Source organism: Chlamydotis macqueenii, chromosome 3 (assembly GCF_036417535.1).
Source record: "Chlamydotis macqueenii isolate bChlMac1 chromosome 3, bChlMac1.mat, whole genome shotgun sequence".
Classification (NCBI taxonomy): Eukaryota; Metazoa; Chordata; class Aves; order Otidiformes; family Otididae; genus Chlamydotis; species Chlamydotis macqueenii.
In genome coordinates this window covers 124,083,426-124,105,095 of record NC_141558.1, presented here as the reverse complement: position 1 = coordinate 124,105,095, position 21,670 = coordinate 124,083,426, and the positions used below count along the sequence as shown (strand labels likewise).

Here is a 21,670-nt window from a genome sequence, read left to right as displayed (position 1 = left end):
GGAAGAAAAGAAAACTAAATGGGGATATTAAATTGTAAGTTTTGTGGATAAAAAGCAATCTCATCCTCCTGACAGCAAACTAAAACCGCAAAGGAAACACAGCAACAGAAGACAGACCAGACTGTGCCCATCTCAATATTTAGGAAGTTCCAGTGTCTTAGGTGTTCCACGGCAATCAGAAATGGAAATAAATGAAAGTTGCCTTTTAATTGAATTACACAATGACATCAATTTGAACATTAGTAAACAGATGCAATTCTGCGCAGTGCTTTAAATTACGTTTCTCACATATGCATTTAATTTAAATTTATTGAGATGGTTATTTATGTTAATAAAATAATTAAAAGCAGTTATTTAAAAGTAACTATGAAATAGCTGTGTAACTACCTATATTAATAAGACAGTTAGTTAAGGGATAATGTCTATTGCTTTATAGTGTAATTGCAATAAACAGCTGCTGAGTTTGATTAAGAGCTGAAGTGGAGCTAAAGTGTTTGAGCAATCTCGAAAGCTATTTGTTGTAAGTGTACTACAAAGCAATAGCGATTATTCCTATTATACAGAAAGCCATAGCATAAACATTAAGATACAACTCCTTAGTAGGATGCTTTTTTTTCTTGGGTTATTCAAACATCTCCCTGTGAATGGTGGGGCTGGAGAAGGAGAGCTGGGGCTTTCGTGGGAAGGAGCCTTGGGGTGGGGGGGCAATAATTTTGTCCGACGCAGTTTTGTTTGTACCCAGAGCCACCCCTGTGGGAGCGCACACCTGAGTGCTAGGAGAGGCACAAGCTGTGCTGGCGAGCTGTTTTCTCGGGGGTGGCATCATGTGAAAATCTCTGGCTAGATCCCTTTCAAATGTTATGGAAAAAAATTCAACCTTGGCCCCAGGTCTGACCTAGGAATTTCTTCAGCTCTTAGTTGGAGTACAAAAAGGGAAAGTTGAGCATACAGGAAAAATCCTTCTGCAACTTCATCTATGAAATGGCTGCTGCCATTCCGTAACTCCGTCATTAACACACGAAGCAGACAATTCCCCATCCCCAAGCGTATCCTGCTTTATGGCGGTGACACATTCCTAACCCACAGACCATTAATTTCACTGGGATCAAGTAAGCAAACAGGCGTTACTTGTATTGCAGTTGTTATTTACAGACTCCGCGTTCTCCTGCTTCTGGGCAGCAGACTCATACAGAAGACATTTGCCATTAAAATTTCGGCTGTATTAGGGTCCCTCAAGTTTTGTAGGAAGTCAGGGAAGAGTTGCTTCATTACTTAAAAGCTGTTTTATTTCACCTTTTATTTGAGAGCAGCTTTGGATGGTGAACTCTGGCACGTTGATGGAGGCACAAAGCGCTATGAAATGCTGCCAAGCAAAATTTTACCCATCGAGATCTTACGTATGTATAGGTTTTGTAGTGAACTAGGTTGACCAAGTCCTAGATTAAGATTTTGGGGGAGTAGGGGATAAGAACGTGTCCCGAGTATCCCACCTCAGGTCCTGAGCATCTTCTGACCTTGTTGGCGCTTGGGAAAAACTCAAGGAAGTTCTCGCGTTCAGCCAGAACCAGACTTCTGTGAGATAGGTGGGTGAATCTGGTGAATCGGTGCTGTGAACCAAGCTCAGAGAGTATGTACTGAGGTCCGTTTGATCAAACCCCACCAGCTGATTTGCGTCGAGGTTGTAGGGATTTCACATAAAAATGTAAAACATTCAAAAGGCAAAAAAAAAAAAAAAGATGTTAGTAGTACAGTTACAGTAGTTTCCTCGTTTTGCACAACTTACCCTGAAAGATATGACATGTCTTCAGCTAACCAGTCACATATAATATTTTGAAAAAGCCACCAGGAAAAGGCAGCTTGACAAAGTCTGATGCACGGTGAGTAATCCAAGTGCTGATTCGCTACCCATCTTCTGTGGGTTGGTTTTGTTTCTGGTTAACGAAGGAAGCAGACGTACAAGTGGCTCGGTACCGAGAGTGTGCGTGTATTCAGATCCCCCTCCATGAGAGCACCGCTGCTGCTAGGATCTTCCCAAATAATCTCCGTTGGTGGCTGAAATGGAGCCCGGGACCTGCTCCGCTCTGACAGCTCCTACCTCAGGAGGAGCTTAGGCGACGGCAGAAAAGCCCACCCAGTGTACTCGCCTTGTTAAGCTTCTGGGGCTTGCAGGCCTTCCTAACTCTGCCCTGGGGAAAAACTGTGTAACAATGGATAAAAGACTTGGGCCTCCCAGCTTAGTTACAAAGGATTCTCTTCACTCATCCTCTTAGTGAGAAATCCAGTTGAATGCTTTTTGAAATCTTTCAAATATTAAAAATAAAATAAATCTTCTTATTCCGTTCCCTGGCGAGGCTCTTGACTGCAGTGCCATGTTGTCGTACGCTTCAGGTCCTTTCAGGACCCCCGTCAGTGATGTGGCTGCAGCCAGGTACGCCGGGAAAAGGTTATTCAGTTCTTTGTGCGCTTTCAAAGAGTCAAAGGAGAAAAACGAATGAGCCCTGAGAGGGGGAATATACAGCGGATATTGAAATAATTTGGTGGCAAGCTGCAGAAGGTTCACTGCTGCTACCTGGCTTGCTTGGGATCCGTTTTGGAAGAGCTGGAGTAAGTTTATTTGTTTCAGATAGAGAGGGAACTATTACTGTTTCACCTGGGCAGATGAATCATTGCAGCTGGTCGCTCGGAACAGTTACTGCAGAAAACACTTGGCAAATCAGTCATGACAAGAACCAAACACAATTTTCAGCTGCCTGAGAAACTGGTTTGCCTTCCTTTTCCTCCTCTCCTGAAATGTTATCTGCTCTCTTCCTTTAGTGCCAAAGTCAGCCTAGAGATGCTCCGCTCCCTCTTTGCACGTGCTTTTCCACCCAGTGGCGACAAGATCCTTCAAGACACTCTGAGGTCACTTATAATCTGGAAAAGTGAAAGCTATCCATGTGTGCCATCGTCAAGGGAATCATCAAGTGACTCTGTTACATGTGGTCTTAGAGGTCAATTTTCCTTCTGTAGAAATCTTTGACCAAGCACATTGTTGTCATTGCTTTGTAAAGAAACTTCCTTCCTGGGAAGCTCTTGCAAGCAGCAAAGTGGTTTATTCTCTCCGCCTTGCAGTCTCTCTCTCTTTCTCTCCCCTCCCAAGGAGCTGGTGAATACTCAGCATCACCTGATTTTAAACTCTTTCTTCAAAGCCTTGGGTGCTTCTCAGTCCTGTCAGAGAGCGTGCTGGTGTGTTCCTGTGCCACCTGGAGTTAGAGCAGATGAGAACCTGAATTTCTTAACATTTTCGCTAAAATATGTGTTTAAATTAATGTAAATTAAATTAATGTAGAAAATATTCACTTGCTTTGTTAGGTTTTTGTTGGTTTTGGGGGGTTTGGGTTTTTTTGACATCCTGCTATCTCTGAATTTAGCTTTGGTTCATTAGTCAAGGAAATAAACAGCTACATTTCTTATTATTCTCACTATCACAGAGTGTATTCTAAGCCCATACATATCCTGCAGCTTGTTAAATAATTCTTTATCCTTTAAGAAATTCCCATTAATCTCTGACCAAGAAGAGCAATAATAGGTTAGTTAGTCATCGTATATAAAAATCGGAATCATTTTTACAAGTATCTTTAATGGCTTCCATTAATTACGTGTCTTCATAAAAAAAGCTACTCCTCTCACACACAGCATCCTTTCATTCTTCAAGAGGATCTAATTTCTGAAATAACTGAAATTAAGGCACTGGTGCTTTGTTTGGGCAAATTAAGGAGAAAAAATACTCACACAGCTCAAGCAGAAGGTACGGAAATCACGTGTTCTATTAACTTGTCAGCTACCTTGGTATTATTAGCAAAATTTTACAAGTCAACCCAGTGGACTGCTGTGATTAGTGTTACACTGACAGCAAAATATTCCACGTGGACTGGGGTGTGATTTTAGCTGCAGCCTGGGTGAAAGTGAGACGACTTCCTTGCTGCTCTTGGCTTTGCATGTCTTTGGCTCAGGTTTCGTGGTGGTTACCCAAGGGCATGGCGCACCCGTCCAGTCCCATCCCTACCTCCCCGTGCCTGCCTGCCCTCCTCAGAGGAGTGTTGTGTTTCCATCTGCTCAGCAGCCTCAAGGGGAATTTTTAGGGTCAGGTGGTGGTTTAGCCCATTAGTTCTCTGATCAAACGCACATCTTCGAGTGGGCAAAAATGGTCCCCTCTGGGCTGGGCGGGCAGGCAGGACCAGCCCTTTCAAGGGCAGCTCAGACTGCTGGTGGATTAAAGTGGCTGTAAAACCACAGCCAGGATCATTATGTCATTCACTCCTTTTTTTTTCTTGCCCTTTGTTAATATAAGTATTAGTTTGCTACCTTAAACCCACAATAAAAGGCAGTGTTCACTGCCCTCCCATCAGAACTGCACTGGACAGTGCTTTCAGAACTCTTTCAAAAGGTGTCTCCTCTGTGTTCATTTGTCTTCCTCTGAAGATACCAGAGGCCCTGAGTAACGGATACAAATTTTCAAGGTCAAATGTAAAACAGAGGCCGCCTCTAACCCTTCACGGCCTCTTTAAACCCTTCCACAGTCCATAGGTTGAGAAACACTGAAGAAAGAAAGATGGTGCTGAAGCCTCTTCCTCTCCTGTTTTATTTCAGGTCATGTAACCTTGCTCACTCTCGTTGAAAGCCTGAGGAGCTCCAGGAAGGGTTTAAAGAAGAGGTCTTCCTCTCCTGTTCAGGTGAATGGTCATGAATTAGACTCTTGGGAGACCAAGGCAGTATAAATATCTAAGGAAATCTTCTGATTACACGTAGTGTTAAAAGATGCTAAAAATACTTCTACTACAATTAGTGCTGGATTTTTGTGTGTTTACTTATTTATCTTAATTTATTACTTTTTTTTTTCCCCTTCCCTGGGAAGTGTAGACCTATCAATAGATAAGGGGGAGCATTCTGTGTTTTTGTATGCAGTCTGAGTCCAGCACTTGGCCAAGACCCAGATCTATTGTGGCAAGAAAGTAATAGATGAACTAACTGGGGACTCAGACTCTCTGGCTAGCATCCAAGAAACATTTAAAAATGTAGTACTGCACATAACAAGTAGGAAGACGCATGCAAATGTTGATGTCGTATTGAAAACTGTTAACTTATTAATACGTTGGGTTTATAGATGTGCATTTGGATTTTAAAACCTGCTGTCTAAGTTCATGCCCTGAAATTACCTGCTGAACTACATGCCTGAAATAATATTTAAAGTAGTGCCACGCTGGTGAGGTACTTCTGAAGAAAATGACACTTCTGGATCCCGAGGGCTAGACTGTTTCTTTGGGGAGCATCAGCTCTGAGGTAGTGGCAGTGGCCACTGAGTTGAGCTCTCAGGAAGGTTCCTGAGCAACGGTCGCTCTTTATTTCTTCACCACGTCTTGCCTGCCTGCAGAGCAGCGAGTCATGCATGTCACCCTCAGGACCTTGTTGTACAGGTAGGAGAGTTCACTGTCTATAGGTTCATGTGATAATTGTGGGTCAAGAGCTTTGTGTGGTACCCGGAGATCTCCTAAAGCCTTTTAGAAGGGAGATTGAGGATCGTTAGCTAATACAAGATCTAGGATGATAATGATGCTAATACTTAGGATGATAATGAATCTGATTCCTTTAGGTCTTCTAGTGGGTGCAAGACACAGCTCATATTATCCCATCCGTGTTGCTTATGACTTCAAAGTCTGGAGAGCATTATAGTTTTTGATGTAGGTCGGGTTTGCCATCCAACCCTGGTGAGATATAAAAGGAGATTCAGTCACTTGTCTTGCAGACCGTCAATCCGCTGAGCAGAGCACCTCTGAGTACGCATAGCCACTGCCTGGAAGAATGGGTGAGGAAAGATGCTTGAGTCTCTGCTTCCGTGTATTTAGATGTGAGCCAGCTGCAATACGGTTCTCGGTTAATGTCACACAACTGGTGATGCAACCCCAGAATGGTTTTGGTTTCGCTGCCAAAGGTGTCCTTGCCATTTTCCGTGTCGATCTGAACACTTCTGAGGGTCTTTTGCTGCACGCTCGGCAGCACGTGCAAAGCGGGTGTAATCACAAAAGTGCAAAGAATTCTATATAAACAAGCTTGCTGGAAAAGTAGGTGAGCTCTGGTTGAGACAGGAATGTGAAATGATAATTTCTTCTACCACAGCGAGAAGCAAACCGGTTCAGTGATTGAGCTTTATTCACAACCATAGCTATCATCACTGACATTCACTAGAGGTGTCAAATTCCTGATTTTTATGCTTTTACGGTAGTATTTTATCTCTTTCCCTCTAGAATTATTATTTTTTTAGTAGGGATAGCTTAATGTTAGGGCTAACAGGTGGATGGTGGGACTTGGTTTTTTATTTTTTTTCACCTGACCTTACTCACTCCCTATTCCCATCTCATTCATGCTCAGAGCTTTGTTTGAGCTGGAGGACCAGTTTCACGGTGGTTGTACTAAGTGAGCTTGCTCAGACAGTGGTTTTTTTTCTAATCTCTCAACTCTAATTGTTGCATGCAAATTGTTTAATAAATAATGTTGGACAGGGAAAAAAAAAAGAATAGATATTAATTAAGAAAAGGATTTAGGCTGACTCAGTCTCCTACATGAGACGAAAGGTTAAGTAAATGCCAAGGCCACTATGCCTCTTCAAACAATGAATATTAGTTTTAGAATCATTAATGTCTGCTTAGAAAACAGAGTCATACTGGAGACTTGTATGCCAAAATAACCAAGGCCAGGGCTCTTTCTTTTCAATCCGAAGCTAAATTATTCTCCAATAGAGGGGTAAATGTATGCAATTAACGGCGCTAGGTAGGACAACAGGGAACGGCACTTTTAATACGTAGCCAAATTGAGATCAAGTTTTTCTTTGAATCTGGTAACTTGGACATTTAATATGCACAACCGAGCTCTGCAACAGAATTAGTGAAAAGAAGCAGATAATTAACTCCTTCACTGCTTGTCAATGGAGACAGAATGATTAGCCCGCTGTTTACTGTTTACTGTCTTCTAAAGTTGCTGGATCTACAAAAACAAAGGTTTTTTCAAGTGCCTCTCATAGGATTAAGACAGTTGTGTAGTCTTTATTAGAAAGAAGATTACCACATCATACTTTTCAAGAAAACTTCATCCTAGGAAAGATCTGTTTCTCAGGTTGCGGGGATTTGAGATTGGAACAAATGGGACCACGTGAGCTAAAGTAGGAATGCATGCTCTGTTTTGGTGTTGAAAAGCTTAAGAGGACTAGGCTGAAAGGCTCAATCATCTACTTATAAAAGTAAATAACAAAAGACTTCTTAAGGTGACTCTCACCGGTATGAAGGCAAAAGTCCAGGTGCTTATTAACACTTCCCCACACCCTCATGTGCCAAAAAATACTCTGTAGCAGACAAGACGTGCTACTTACCGTGGGTGCTAGCATCACCCATTTGGTACGGGTGTACATGATAACAGCGCTTAATTCTCATCCAGTGATCTCCAAGAGAATGAGTATATTTATTCCCAATTTACTGAAATAAAGAGATAAAAGATGGTGGTTTGTGTAAGGCAACTGAGTAGAGCAATGGCCAAATGGGTCTGAAGCTCGATTCCCGAGTCCTAGATAGTGCTAAACTGTAAACCTCGTGGAACTTAATTGGGATGTCTCTAACATACAGGTTTTGACTGGACAGGGACCCAATCCAATTGTCCCTGTGTTTCTAGGGCTAGTTTGATTCTGGAAAGTTGAAACCTGCAAAGTTAAAATGTATTTTTACATCTGTTTGTATCTAAACGAAGCCTGCGCTTCCTCGCTCTGGGTTCTGCTTGAGCTGCGACGCAGGCTTTTCACCTCTCAAGAAGGCTTTCCAAGCAGCGCGTTTGGGTGCAGCAGTGACTCCCGTGGAAGTCAACAGCCACATGCAAATAAATCCTCCAGTTTGAAAACGGTACACTTAAACAGTTCAAGTTTTGTTTCTAAGGCTGAAGCGCGTTGCACCTCTCATTGAACTGAGTAAATACTATTATGCCGGAGTCCTTTGCGTTGTCATCAACAGGAAGAGAGAGCTCTGCTCTAGGGCTTGTTTCACTGAAGGGTCTGTGCTGGAATGTGTTATAGTTACATTTAATATTTGTGCCGTGTCTAGATCCTCCCTCTCCGATTTCTGGTGCTTGCTGCTTTCAAGAGTGGAAAAAACATAGCTGAGGAACAGACCCATCCCAAGACACAAGCTCAAGCTCAATTCCAAGCCTTATACTTTCCTTTCAGACTTTTTACCCGTCACTACTAGGAAAGAGCAAAGATGCAGCCAAACACCAGATTCTCACTTTCTGATATCGGGCTCCTCTCTCAGTGAGTGGTTTGTTAGTTTGTAGGAAGCTAACACATTGGGTATTTTAACTGTCCGTATTAAGTCATCTTCATTAAGACCTTTTGGAAAGAATCTTTGTTTTCTACATGTGAATCTCTGTGTTTTCCTTTTGAGAATTTTATTTCTGGACATCCGAGCTCTGGATGACTAAAATTTGGTCTCTCCTACCCAGCTGGCCTGACTGTTGAGAGCACAATTGGATTCTAGCGATCTGAAGGTCTCTTAACGGAGGCCACCACAGCGTCTCAGCTGCGTGCAGGATCTGAACTGACTGAGGCCACCTAGGAGCAGCTTCCCTCTGACTGCAGTGGCCTGTTCCACCACTTGGCAAATATTTGATTTTGAAAGTTTTTAGCTCTCAATTACCACACCGTGAGTTCATGCCAAAAGGCCAGGTATGGCCTTGTTGTATTTGCTAAAAGTCTGGCCCTGGCACTGTGGTGTGGGAGGATCGCCTGTCAGGCGAGGCCTGAGGTCAAACTGGCCCCTCGCGTTCCTTGTACGGGCAATGCTACCTTTACATTTGGCTCTGGGGCGGCGTGGCTGATGTCATCAGAGAGAAAACCTCCAGGTTGCTTCATGTTACAGCACAGTCGTACTCATTATTTTATCCCCTATGGATACACTTCAACCCTCTCTGTCCATCCTGACAGGCACCGACTATTGACTCATCCCTCCATCCATCGCAATGGCCCTTGTGGCAACACCAACTTGGGGCAGGCAAAATGGCCCCAGGCCCTTCCTCCTGAGGTTGCTAACCACAGAAGCAGATAAGATGAGAGTCCAAATTGCTATACAGGAGCTGAGACTGCTGAGTCTTGGGAGCAGCCTGGATGTTGCCTTCTGCAAAGCGCCTTTTTGCACAGCGACACAAAATGTCCTTGCTTTGTGCTTCTTCACTGCGCTGATCCACGACGACGACCAGCTCGAGGCTGTGCTGGCTGCGCGCTCGGCGGGTCTCTGTAGGTAAGGATGTATGCCTCAGACCAGCAAAGGAATCCCTGAAATAGTAAAGGAGAAGGGAACTGAAGCTGTATTTGTGTAAGGCTGCTCGTAGAGGTATTGGCTATTAAGGCAGCTTGTGTTGCACTTTGGATACTAACGTGCTTAATGTGGCTGTGAGCACAGGGCCAGCTCAGCAGCACCGGTGAGTGCTGGCAGCCCCAAGCCGCTGCTGCCCCAGCTAGAGCCGGTCCCGCATTGATCTCACCGCCTGATCTCACCGCCTGCTCCAATCCTCTCTTCCCTCCCTCCAGGCTGCTCCAGGCCTTTCTCTCAGCGCCTTCACAGCCGGCTCTGATCTGCGTTCCCTCAGCTCCCGCCTGCTTCTCCAAGCCCCTGCCTCGCCGCCCCACGCGGCCACCACTGCTGCCGCCTCTCCGCCACCTCTGTGAGCCTCTGAGGCTCCGCTCCCCTGCCTCCCTGCCAGGTGCTACCCCTAAGCACACCGAGCACCCTCAGGGCCCCTTCCCTCATCTTTTACCTTTTCTTCCTTTGTGCTCCTGCTTCCCCAGATGAGCCCTGTCCCGCTCCCCAAGGCGTGACAACCGTGACTGGCATCTGTCTCAACACCGCTTCTCCTCCACCCTGGCTCCTGGTCGGGCAGGATTCAACCCTCACATCTCACTGGGGTGCAGAGGTTCTTATGCTGAGCTCAGTCTTTCCTCAAAAGACCTCACCCAGTTTTGTAGCGTAACCCATCCCATCAATCAGCGTATCTCCCAGTGCCAGCAGGCTGGACAGGAGCTCGGCTCAGCTCCTCGCAACGTTTAATCCCCAGCGCCAAGTCACCAGGACACTGTAGTCTACTGGGTTCCGCTCAGGCATAATTCCATCATTACCATTGATTTGTTCGCTCACGCTCCCCACGGTGCTTTTAATCAACTCTCCATCTTTGTGCCTTCACACCTTTACGCTTTTCATGATTGGCTCTGCTACCTTCTGCCTCTGCAATGAAACAGCACCATAGAAATCCTCCTGCCTCTTACATACATTAACAATTCCATTTCTTCTCTCTCTGGTCCAGTGAAGGGATCTCCCTCTCCCACAAAGGCGCCACTGTCTCTGCAGAGCACTCCGGTAAGCGCGCGGGGAATAGCTTCTATTCATTATTCCTCAAAGTCCAGTACAATGGGCTATAATTAGTTACTGGCCTCTTTGGTTTACTCCACCTTCAAAGGCTCTTTTATAGTTTAAAAGTGAAGGGAGATGCTGACGTTAATTTTGACTGTCTTTCCAGAGCATTGTACAGAGAAGATAAAACTAACGTGCAGGTAAAGGGATAAGTAACTCACTAGCCAAAAAAAAAAAAAAAAAAAAAATAGTAGCAAATAGGGTCATCACCACATTCATTTCATGAAAGTAGTGTGGTGTTGGAGAGAATTCATTAGCCTTTTTGTTCTGCATTATCGCCGTCATTTATCAGCAGCTGTATCACACGTCACAGCTACTATCCTTTCTGACATCCGGTGGGGGACCAACGGACTCCCGGAGAATGCCGAGTTTCGACGCCAGGCTTGTGCCACGTGATGCACTAGGCGCTGAATTAATTGTGGCAGATAGAATTTTTTCCAATATACTCCTAAAGGGACACTCAATAAAGCGATGCGGTGTGGTTTACCAACTCAAAGAAGCATGGACAAATAAAACCCCATCAGGGGCCTGTCCTTCTTTCCCTTAAACCATCCCTAGTTCATTAGAAAGGAGAAGACTGCAGCCTTGTTCAAGCAGCTGAAGTTGCAGTTGTCAGTTCAGAAGAAAATATCTCATGTATAAAAGCGATGTACATCCACCATCCCGTCTAAGAGAAGGAGAAACCCTGTGTTCAAGTGCATCAAGAGCATCAGAGCAGGAGGTGCAGAGGCTGATCCCAACCCTCTAGACTTGGGCAAGCCAGATAACCCCGTGACTCAAGTGCTGGGAGCAACGGCGTTTGCTTACCCCACAGGCAGATTGTGAGGATTAATTAATATTTGCAAAGTGCTTTGAAGATGAAAAGTAGCGTGTTAAGTACTAGAAAGTATTATTAATAGTGATAACAAACTGATAATCTTGGGGTGTGTGAGTCTTTTCTTAACCTTTTCTAGCAAGACCTTTCATTGCAAACAGCTTGAACAAGTGACGCCACTACAGCCAGAGTGCCTGATCCCTTGTTTTCCAAAGCACTGGGGTTACGCTGGTTGAGCAAGGCACTAAGTGAGTACAAAACCCATTCTATTTCACCCTTGAAATAAGGGGATGCTAACTGTTAAATGTGTTAGAGTGGAGCAAAGCAGCTTTGGAAAGATCCCGACCATTTGGGTTTGGAGCCTGTGCTTTGCTCTCTATCAGCTCTGAATGCATCCCCAAATTTTCTGCGTTTCCCATCTGCCCTCTTGATGGCTGCTAGCAGCAGCTTCTCACTTGCCTGCTCCTGCTTCGCCCCCTCGACGTGCCGCGGTGGTTTGCGCGGTCACGCGCTGTGCGAACGCTTGCTGTAAGAGGTTCGCCAAACTTGGAGCCTCTCGTGGAAGCCTGTGTCTCCACTGAACAAGAAGTGGTGCTTTGATTCTTGGCAAGCTCCCTCTGCGCACAGCCACAGAAGGGGAAGGTCGAGGGCAAGAAGTAGTGATGTGTAGAGTATAGGGCTGGATCTTGCCAGTAGTGGCTCCTACCGTTACCCATTTGGATTTTATGCCAAGAAAATCAGGCACCGGTGTCAGACACCGTCAAGACGAAGTCTGTCAGCGTATTTAATTTGAAACAAGAAACAGTTTCAGTATTCTGGCATTATGAAAAATGTTCTTCCTCTGAAAACTTTGAGATCTAAGAATTTTGTCTGGAGTGTAAACAGTACTACTCATGAAGAGTAAAATTTATTTCTGAGCTTGATAGGGTCAAGTAACTCTAACTAGGATTAGCTAGTGTTTCACAGAACCTGATGTTTTTTGTGGCTAGGGAATCCCTCGAGGAAGGAAGATATCCACGTTTGATGAAAAGCTCCTAATAAAATTAGGTACTGCTCCCGAGCTTATCAAAGGAAAATGGAAAGTCATGGAAATTAGAAGTGCAGCTCTGGAATCTCGTAAAATCCTGACAAGATAGCGATCTGGAATTCGCCGTCCATGACTTTTTCTCTTTTTCTGCCCCATCTTCCTGTGCACACGTAATCCTGCACACACAGCCCCTGCTTCTTTCTCCAGTCAGAGGACCTCAGTTGTGTCTCTCATTTTCTCCCTCAGCAGCCCCACCTCTAAACCCCCCACCAAAATTAGGGGGGAAAAAAAAAAAGAAAAAAGAACAGCAGTCAGGCTGGGGTAACTTTATGGGACTGTCCCAAGATAACCTCTGCCATACTTGATACTGGTTTCTGCAAGCAAACTAACTGGTTGAACAAATGGGGAGGAATATCTAATGTCAAAACACAGGTGAGAGTAGTGGTACAACAGCGATAAAAAATCTAGCTGTCCAAAATCTGCAATGTGATCACTCTTTTTGGTTCATTGCTGTCACACTCTGATACTCGAAGCTCTAGCAAGGACACTGCTCAGGTTTTTGGTTTTGTTTTTTTTTTTTTCCCCTTTTCCCTCCTTTTTCCCCCCAGGTTGCTTTAATCTGTAATATCAGCAATAATCACTGTGCTATTGTTGCCTAGGCATTCTTGAAGAGTCAGAAGTGGACTGTAATTGAAGAGTTCATTATTGAGATCAGTTGGCTCCTTGATTACAGTGGCAAGGTGAAATACATATCCTCACCAAAAAGCAACCGCTAAACCTTTAGAGAAGTCACCCACTTTTTACTCTTTTTCATTAGGACCCCGACAAGCTTGTCAGCAAAATTAAAGGTATGTCATTCACGTCGTGCATGCATTGCAAAGGACTATAAACCTGCCAACCTCTTTGATGAAATAAAAGGGTTTTATTTATGATTCATGTAGGAATATGAGGTTATTTTTATTCTGTCAGTACACTAATAATCAGACAAGAGCTCAGGAAATGAGAAGGCAAACTGACAGGGAAGGTTCTGATAAAGGGGAACCCTCTAGGGTATTTTGCCCCCTTTGTAATCTCATCCTTTTTAGCGTGAGGTTATCAGCGTGGCATAGCGTGATCTTGCAACGAGCTTGGCTCGCAGGAACAAAGGGAGTGACTACCTAGCAGGACTTGAGGTGTAATTCCACCAGAAAAAGAAAATAGTTCCAGAGAGGTCTGCATTGTGGCAGAGATGCAGACAGGAACTTCCAATCTAGTTTTCCAAGAGCACAGTGAGTTGTAAAGATACACTTCTACTTGGTTTCCCTACGGGGCAACGTAACCAATCTTAACAGCAACAACAAAAGAGACCTTGTACGGAGCCATTGCCAATTTGTTACCTGTTTGTTTTATACTAATTTTTACAGGACCCAAAGCAGGGCGTTTTTCCCAGCGCTCCCAGTCTAGCTCGACATGAGATACGGCAGCAGAGTAAAGGGAGGACGGGGAAGTAGCTCCCTTCGCAGTCCCTGGTCCATGTTTATGCTGGGAGAGCAGCTCAGTAGCAGGCAGCATTTCAAAACATGTCTTCCTCTAAGTGTTTCAAATATCTCAGCAGCTTGAGGCTGCTTTAGTTCTGTCCCAGCTGGGCAAAGCTTCTGGAAGTGCGTTTTGTGCTTCTTGGTGTAAGCTGTCATTCATCCCATGAGCACAACCGTGATTCCAGAAATGCTCCATGCGAGTAAAACGGCATCGCTGTATCAGCTGGCTGGCCTCAAGTGCCGTGGTTTGCTGAACAGTGGTGGGCTGGCAGGAAAACGCAGCCTAGCAAAATGTATGCAGAGTGAAGCGAAACAAAGTTCACCGGAGGAAGGAAAATAATACTAATCCTTCCTTCAATAAGCAGGGAGCTAAGTACATTTTGCGTGGTGAAGAAACGTAAAAGCAAAGGGAGGAAAGCACACATCTAAAGGTGGTGCGACTGCCTTCCTCTCTAAAGACAACATGTGGGGCATTTGGGTCTGAATAATAGCGGGGGTTACACCCTGGTATATTCCCTCTAACCGGAGAATCCCCTTGGAGTGAGGGACGATGCTAACATTTTCGTGGGATGTTTAAATCGTTGAATAGATCTGCGGAGGATAATAACTAGTGTTTGAGATGGGATTATATTCGCTCTTCAGTGCTGTGATCTCTGTGATAATTTTTCATATTTGGATTTGGGCCTCACAAAGGTTTGAGAAGTTTGGATTTGGTTACGTGGAGCTGGCTCTGTAAAGATGGGTCACGACCCAGGTATCAGAAATGCACTGAGCGGATGCAGTCCGGTTGTTGGACGTAAAGCTGTTCTTTGTGATCGTGTTGGGATACTCCAGAGTGACACCTTCCAGACTCTTGTTGTGTGTCCTATACCATCCTACTGATGCTGAGATTCGGGGTAATTCATAAGGCATGTTTTTATTGCAAAACATAAATCACAGAGAGCCTCGGACAAGAAGCAGCAGGATCCTGCTGTTTGCAGAACACTTGGTGCTCATCCCTTCTGAGAAGCTGGCCAACTGGCGAGAGCTGACTGGGTTTTTGACTACTGTATGATGCTGAAAGGACACAGAGTAACCTCAAGGTCCCTTTAAAAACCTCCTTTCTTCTGTTGACTCAGTGATTTATAATAAAGCATAATTTCATTTCTCTCAGCTAATTACAAACTGCTCCCTTCCAAACTCTTGATCTTTCCATGCAGCCAAAGGCATCGCTAGCAAATCAGACCCAAGATTTAGGAGGTTGCGGTACGGCACCGCTGTTCCCGTAGCAGTTGAGTTCTTCTCCTCGTACCTCTCAGGCCTGCCGTCGTGCTGGAAAGTAGAGCAGGTAACTGCTTCATCAGCCTGAGATTTCATTCTCCTGGAGCACAGAGGTTCATTATACTTACTTTATCAGCAGTAAGGTTTACTGCCGAATCCATGAGAGATATTCATGTGAAACACGAGCAGAGAGAGAAGCATTGCATCTTTTCATTAATAAGCCCTCTTCTGGGATCCGGCATTAGTGAGATTCAGCGGATCATAGAGCACAGGGGTATCATTTTTACATGATTACTCTAAATTCTTAAACCAGAGGCTTAAGAGAGAGGCTTCTCACAAAGGCAGCTGGGGGAATTGTTAAATGATTGGCACAGTGCTCGCGATGGGCTGAACCACTCTGGGTACCCCCAGTCGTGAGGGGTACCAGCAGGCATTTTATTACCTGCCGTGGAGGGAAAAGTGGGAAAGAGAGAGTGTATCAGACAGAGGAAGATGTGCTGACCCTGCAAAATATCTCTGTAGTCTCTCTCCTCCTGAACAGAACTCTTGCCGCAATACTGATGCGAGGCATCATCACACCGCGCACAGGCTGAGCCATTCTCTTTCCTCACCATATCTTCTTTGTGTCTAGGCTTATTTTTAACCTGTCTGATCCTACCTTCTTTAGTATCACTACTAAAATAGTCCCTTTGCAACCTCCACCCCTGGATAATTAATTTTTGACTGAGCAGCGGGTCATTGAATTCCACCAAACATGATACATCATCTACACGTGGGAAACTTTGGGTGGCTCAGAGGACTGGAACACAGCTAGCAAATCTTTGCTAGATTGTGAGGGTGATGACATTAACAACAGCAAAAGGTATCTGTGGATTCTGGAGACCTGCATTGTCTGTGATTTCATGCAATTCCATCCAAAAATATTGCCTTGCGCTCCCTCTGTCTGAGCTGTTCAGTCCTCTCCTGCCAGGCTGTGTGCAAACCAAAATCAGGATGTTGATGTGGCTGAAATAAAAACTCTTTTTTTTTTTTTTTTTCCTCCCTGGATTAGTTTTCAGCTGGATAAGTTCCTTGATCAGTTCCAAAATACAGATGCACAAATGCTTATCCCGGCGTGAGAAAAGGGACCCCGTGGGGACCAAAGGGGCTGGACTGCTGCTGTCATTGACAGTCAAAAGTGTTGGCTGAGCTGTGGTTTCCAGTCTGCGTTTAGAAAATGGAGATAATAGCAATTCCTTACTTCTTTACTTTTTATGGTAAGGAAAACATTGTCAACATTTACTGCATGTGTCCGTAGAGCTGGATCACAGAGCAGGTGTTAAATCTATGCAAACTGTGCACAGCTTGGGTAGATGTGCAAGAAATACCTACTCGTTTCACCAAGGAGAGCTTTCAGTGGGAGATGAACGTGAGAATCAATACAGCGAGTGAAAAGCGCGGTGCCGAACCGCGAACCACGACCTCTCTGTGAAGCCTTCAGCGTTCTCTTCTTGATTCTATACCTGCCCTAAAGCAATTGCTGTGATAGGCAACGACTGCCAGCGTCTTCCCAAGGTATCGTTAACTCTGAAATACGATGGTGACCACTGCTCCGTTAACATTTCTTTGGTGGGTCAGCTATTTCCCCAATATGTTGAAGGCCAGTTGCAAAAACCTCCTGCTTCTCAGTCAGCCTAATAGCTAGAGGTTGTTTTAAGCTCTGCAGTTTAAAAGAGAGGAGTTGAAAGAAACAAAGACCACAACAGACCTGTGAAACCGAGAAACCATATTGGAGATTTCTGAGGTATCCTGCTGCAAACTATTTTGAGCCTTGGTGTAAATCCATCAATTTTCAGGTTTTTACTGATTTTAGGCAGAGATATTCCTCTTTGAGAAGACTTCTTTCAATATAGCTCTTTCTTCAAGTCCAAAAAGAAAAAGAAAAACAAGAACCAAGAAGGTGAGGTCGTGTGGGGGGCTGAATAATCCAGATCAAACGGCAAAGAACGCCCAATTAGAAGCCAACACATTTCTCTTTTCAGTATCTCTGAAATTGTTTGGCAGACTTAATTAGAAACAGGTGCAAGCTATAATATTTATTGCAACAATGCATCATTTTTGTCTGTTTCCAAGGTCAGCGTTCTAGCCAATAGGAAGCCAGCAACCCACAGGGAGTATAACTTAGTCTATATGGGTAAAACGTGAATTACTTAACCCTTTAGCTAACAGAACGAAACACAACATTGCGCAAAGCGCGAAGCTTACAAAATAGAAAATCCGGTAAGAAATCTTCCATGATAACAGGTTCCAGTGAAGTAAGTGACATCACCAGCTGAGCTAATAGCCAGCCTTAGGTAAAATGGAGTAGGTACAGATAAGGAATGAGAAAAACACCTTTTTTTTTACTACTTCTCTTTCAAAGGCCTGGGTTTATGTAGAATTTGCTGCAGTAGGAGGCCGTGATTGCACGTTATCTAGCGCCTACTGTACAGTTGGGTCCCAAACGCCGCGTTTGGCTGAGCTTGAGCGATGTGTTCCTTTGCCTGCGTCTGTCTCCGGGGGAATCCGGCTGCAGATGCACCTGTACAGAGGCACCTAGGCGCTGCCTTTTTCGCCTGCCAGATCAGCGTGCCGGGGATTTCGACTGCGAGAAGCCTGAGAGAGAAAGTTGTCCATCCTTCTCGCCTTTTAAGACAGCAAATTTAGAGAGACAAGGTCCACGAGTAAGTGTCCCAAACATGGTTTCGCCTGGTCCTGCGGTGATTCTGTCGGTTAACGATGGTGTCGTGTGCTTGGTTACAAAAAAAACCCCGTTTTCAAAGCCAGCACTGAATTCCCTCTTGTGAGTTTTTCTCATAATCTTTGCATGACTTCTTTGTGCCTTTGCGATCATTTGGGAGTGAGGCTCTTTTTTAAAATTCTGGTTTGTTCCTTTTAGATGTGACAAATATAAATAGGGAAACAAAGCGGCATACGTTAATAATAGAGATGTGTGAAATTGTGGGAATTTTGCCTTTTTGCAAAAGCCGCAAGAAGCTGCCAATATTTCTGCAGACGGAAACTATTTTTTTTCCACATTCAGATCATCACACAGCGTAAAAATCTGTGGGTATTTGTGTATCTTTGGATAGATGCTAAAGGTAAGGAGGAAATACAGACTTACCGCTTGAGAATCTACACGCCCTGGGTCCCAGCGTGTTCTTTTGGTACCCACAACTCCCCGAAAGGCACATCAGCATTTAGTCACGACCCTTGCGCAGATTAATTAATTCCTAATGTTCTGTGTGATCTCAGGAACCATCCTTAAGAGAGTATCGTCTGTCCTTTGAATTCAGAGGTAAAATAATACAACCACGTGATATTGATGGATTTGGGATTAAATTCTGAGTGAGCGTTTAGTGAGAGACAGATCCTGTAGTCATTTTTAGAGACCTCAACAGAATCAACACTTATGTTTCGAGAAGACCCCTTCTCCCCTACACCTTAAGAAGTTCAGACCTGGCTGGAAACTTTACAGCTCAGTGTCCTTGCCGATTTGTTCCCTTTAGTGAATTTAATATCCCACACTTTTTAACTGAGCCTGGCTCACGGCTTGCAAATCCTTTTAGTAGTGGGCTGGTGAGTTTATACATCGTCCTGTGCATCACAGGATTGCTTAGATAATCTGTTTCTTGAAGAATTCGTAAAGTCTCCTCCCTCTAATTTTTCCCCCCTCTGCCTCTCCTCCTCAAAAGTACAGGGCTCGTACAGGGCTAGCTCTGAACCTGGGAATCTGTCGCGTTGCGGTAGCGGAGGCTGTTGCCAAGGTGTCACAGGTGTGCGCAACGGGGAGCAGAAGGGAAAAAAAGAGAGATTGTAATGGTCCAAAGCCTGCTAGGATGGCAGCTGCCATCCTGCGGAGCACCTCTGGTGCCAGGGAGCCGGTGAAATGAGGGGAGGGCAGAGGGGAGCCTCCACGCGCTCGTCAGGAGAGTTCAAGCTGGTATCTACAGTCCCTCAGAAGGCGTCCAACGGGAGTAGCGTGGGGACGGGAATGAACAAGCCAGGCTTCCGCAAGGGAGCCAAGCAACACGTAAAAGTGACGAGCGCACTTGGGACTTCTGGAAACACGCTGAGGACACTTGGGAAAGGGGATGGTGATTCTGGGAGGCTCGAGGTGTTTTGCTTTGTGTCCCGAGTGCTAAGCCAGACTTGAATCGTATTTTACTGGGAATCAGGCAGCTCCAATTACAGGTGAATGGCTTCAGTCTTGGGTCATTTCTGCATTGTACTTAAGTGAATAATACCTTCCCTTTCTTCTTCTTTTTTTTTTTTTTTTACTCATTGATCAAGCTGCTTTTGAGAAAAGTGATACTTTGCATATCTGGCTAAGTGCTGTTAACAGCCTCTGCCTGCGGTTTGTTAAAATTAAAAAAAAAAAAAAAGAAAAAGAAAAAAAGAAGTGTGATCTTGCTGGAGAAGTAATTTGCTTCTCTCCAACCAATGATGGCTTGCACTTTATGCAAACTGGTATCTAGGGACAACAAATCCCATTTAATACATATGCATAGTTCATAAAAAAAACGACGTGAGAGAAAGAGAAAAAAGATAAAGCAACGAGTCAGCAAAAGAACAGGTTCCGAGGAAATTTATTGTCCCAAATTGGACATTTGTAACAGATGATGTGAACAAGTGTTAACTTTGTTTTCAGCAGCTCTTCACGTACATTCACTAGACATCACACAGATTATGTTTTAAGGATCTGAACTGTAATAAAAAAAAAGTGTCTGTGGGCTTTGGAGTGTTGTGTTCCATATGGTTGGGGAAGTGCGGAGTTATTGCGACAAGCATCTTGTGAAGCTCATTACGCGCGGCGGTGTTAGATGCGAATTGCCGCGCATCGCTATAGGGTACGTACATGACATCCCACAGTCAGCAGATAGCAACTGGAAATGAAAGATATGAAGGCACAGAGTACAGCTTCAGGGAACATGTTAGACAAAACATCTGCTGGTATCAGAAAGCTGCATTATCAGATCATTGTGGGCATGAATTTTTTATAAAGACTTTTTTTTTTTTTTTTTTTAAAGCTGCAACTTTGAAAGTGACATTTTGCGAGAAAGTTTTTGATTGAAGTGTGATGTCAGGAGAAAGGCCAGTCTAGTTTATTATCTGTGTAAGAGCCAGTATCGGCAGCCTGAATCCGCGCCTTTCTCCAAGCAGTTGGGTTGGCCGTTTGCGTATCACAAGTGCTTTTTCCCTTCCGATCTCCACGGCTGATAAAACCTTGACCCGCATCACAGGTTCTAGCTCTAGTACCAGGCTCCTCGGCAAGGAGTTTTCCAAGTTTTGTTCCTGAAGGGCTACTTGGTGACGTGGCTTTGGGGCTACAGAACAAAATCCACCCAAAACACAGAACCTTTCTGTTCAGAAGATGGAACGCGGCGTTGGCCACAATTGAAAAGCCATCGCGCGTTGCTTACAAAAGCTCCTCAGGCCCACGGGCTGTACTTCGGGAGCGTTGCCGTAAGCTGTGGACATCCCGGTGCTTCGAGGGGCCTCCTGCCTACTTGACATTCCTGACGTTCGCAAGGGCAGGGAGATGGCATGAAATGCATGTGCGTATTGTAACTATTTACATTCAAACGGCCAGGCATTTTCCAGTCTCTCACCTCTCCTGCCCCAGCCATGAATTTCCCTTCCTGTCACTGGTGTTAGAGGGCAAGGCGACCTCCCCCTCTGCAGCAGCAGGTACCGGTGAAAACCCTCACTTTTGTTCCTCTGCAGATGGTCTCTCTCTCTCTCTCCAGTCAACTGCTTCAACACTGTTCATCCAAAAGCGAGCAAACTAATTTCCTATGCCGATTCACAAATGGTCACCTCAAAGAGAAGACCAAAATTTCCCTCATTTTTTGGACTTCTTCCTATGTGTGCGTAAGGGAGGATGGGAGAATAGAGGGACGTGCCCAAAAGCATCACGACTTATGGAAGGATTTAGTTGTCAGCGGCAATTTTTTATGGAATGCTGTTCATTAAGGTAACGAGGGCTGCAGAGAAAAAACAGAGGCGACTTGCGCTCCGTCACCGATACTTAGGGAGCCTGAACGGAAGCGAGGGATTTTGCCGGCCTGACCTGTTGCTGAACGAGGCAGTTGTCAGGTGAGGGATATAGCTGCTGAGAGCAGCTGCCGAGAGAAACGACGCTCCCCGAGATGACAGCCCATCTAGGCCACGGCTGTAACATCATTTTCCCAACCGCGGCCTTTGAGTAGCGTTTAAAAACAGCAGGCCTGGCACACAGGACATGCAGATCAGGGTTTGACTGTGTCGCTTGCCCAGGCAGGAGCTGCATCAGGAAGGTAATTCAGCGTCCTCGCTGGTGTATAAAAATAACCCTGATGGGTTTTGGTGATTGCTTCCTTGGGCCGAGATTTTAGAAAATACTTAAAGATAAATTTAATGAAAACAGAAGCAAACCAGAGCTGAGTAGTTTTGGTTTTGTTTTTTTTTTTAAATCCTGTTTAATTAGAGGTTTATTACGGACTGAAATTTTGATTTTAAACTTGCTCATGTTTGTGGAAAGAAAAAGCTGACCGTGGATCTGCATTTCCCAGGGGAC

The 21,670-nt window shown here is 44.8% G+C and overlaps 1 long non-coding RNA gene across 2 annotated transcripts in view; it reads left to right on the top strand.

Moving 5' to 3' along the window:
- LOC147601477 (uncharacterized) overlaps positions 1-21,670 on the top strand; it is a 374,683-nt gene that overhangs the window by 339,493 nt on the left and 13,520 nt on the right. For both annotated transcript variants that reach the window (XR_015258237.1, XR_015258238.1), the window contains 2 exons: positions 2,815-2,990; positions 4,630-4,712. This is a non-coding gene — a long non-coding RNA (uncharacterized LOC147601477). The remainder of the gene's footprint in view (positions 1-2,814; positions 2,991-4,629; positions 4,713-21,670) is intronic.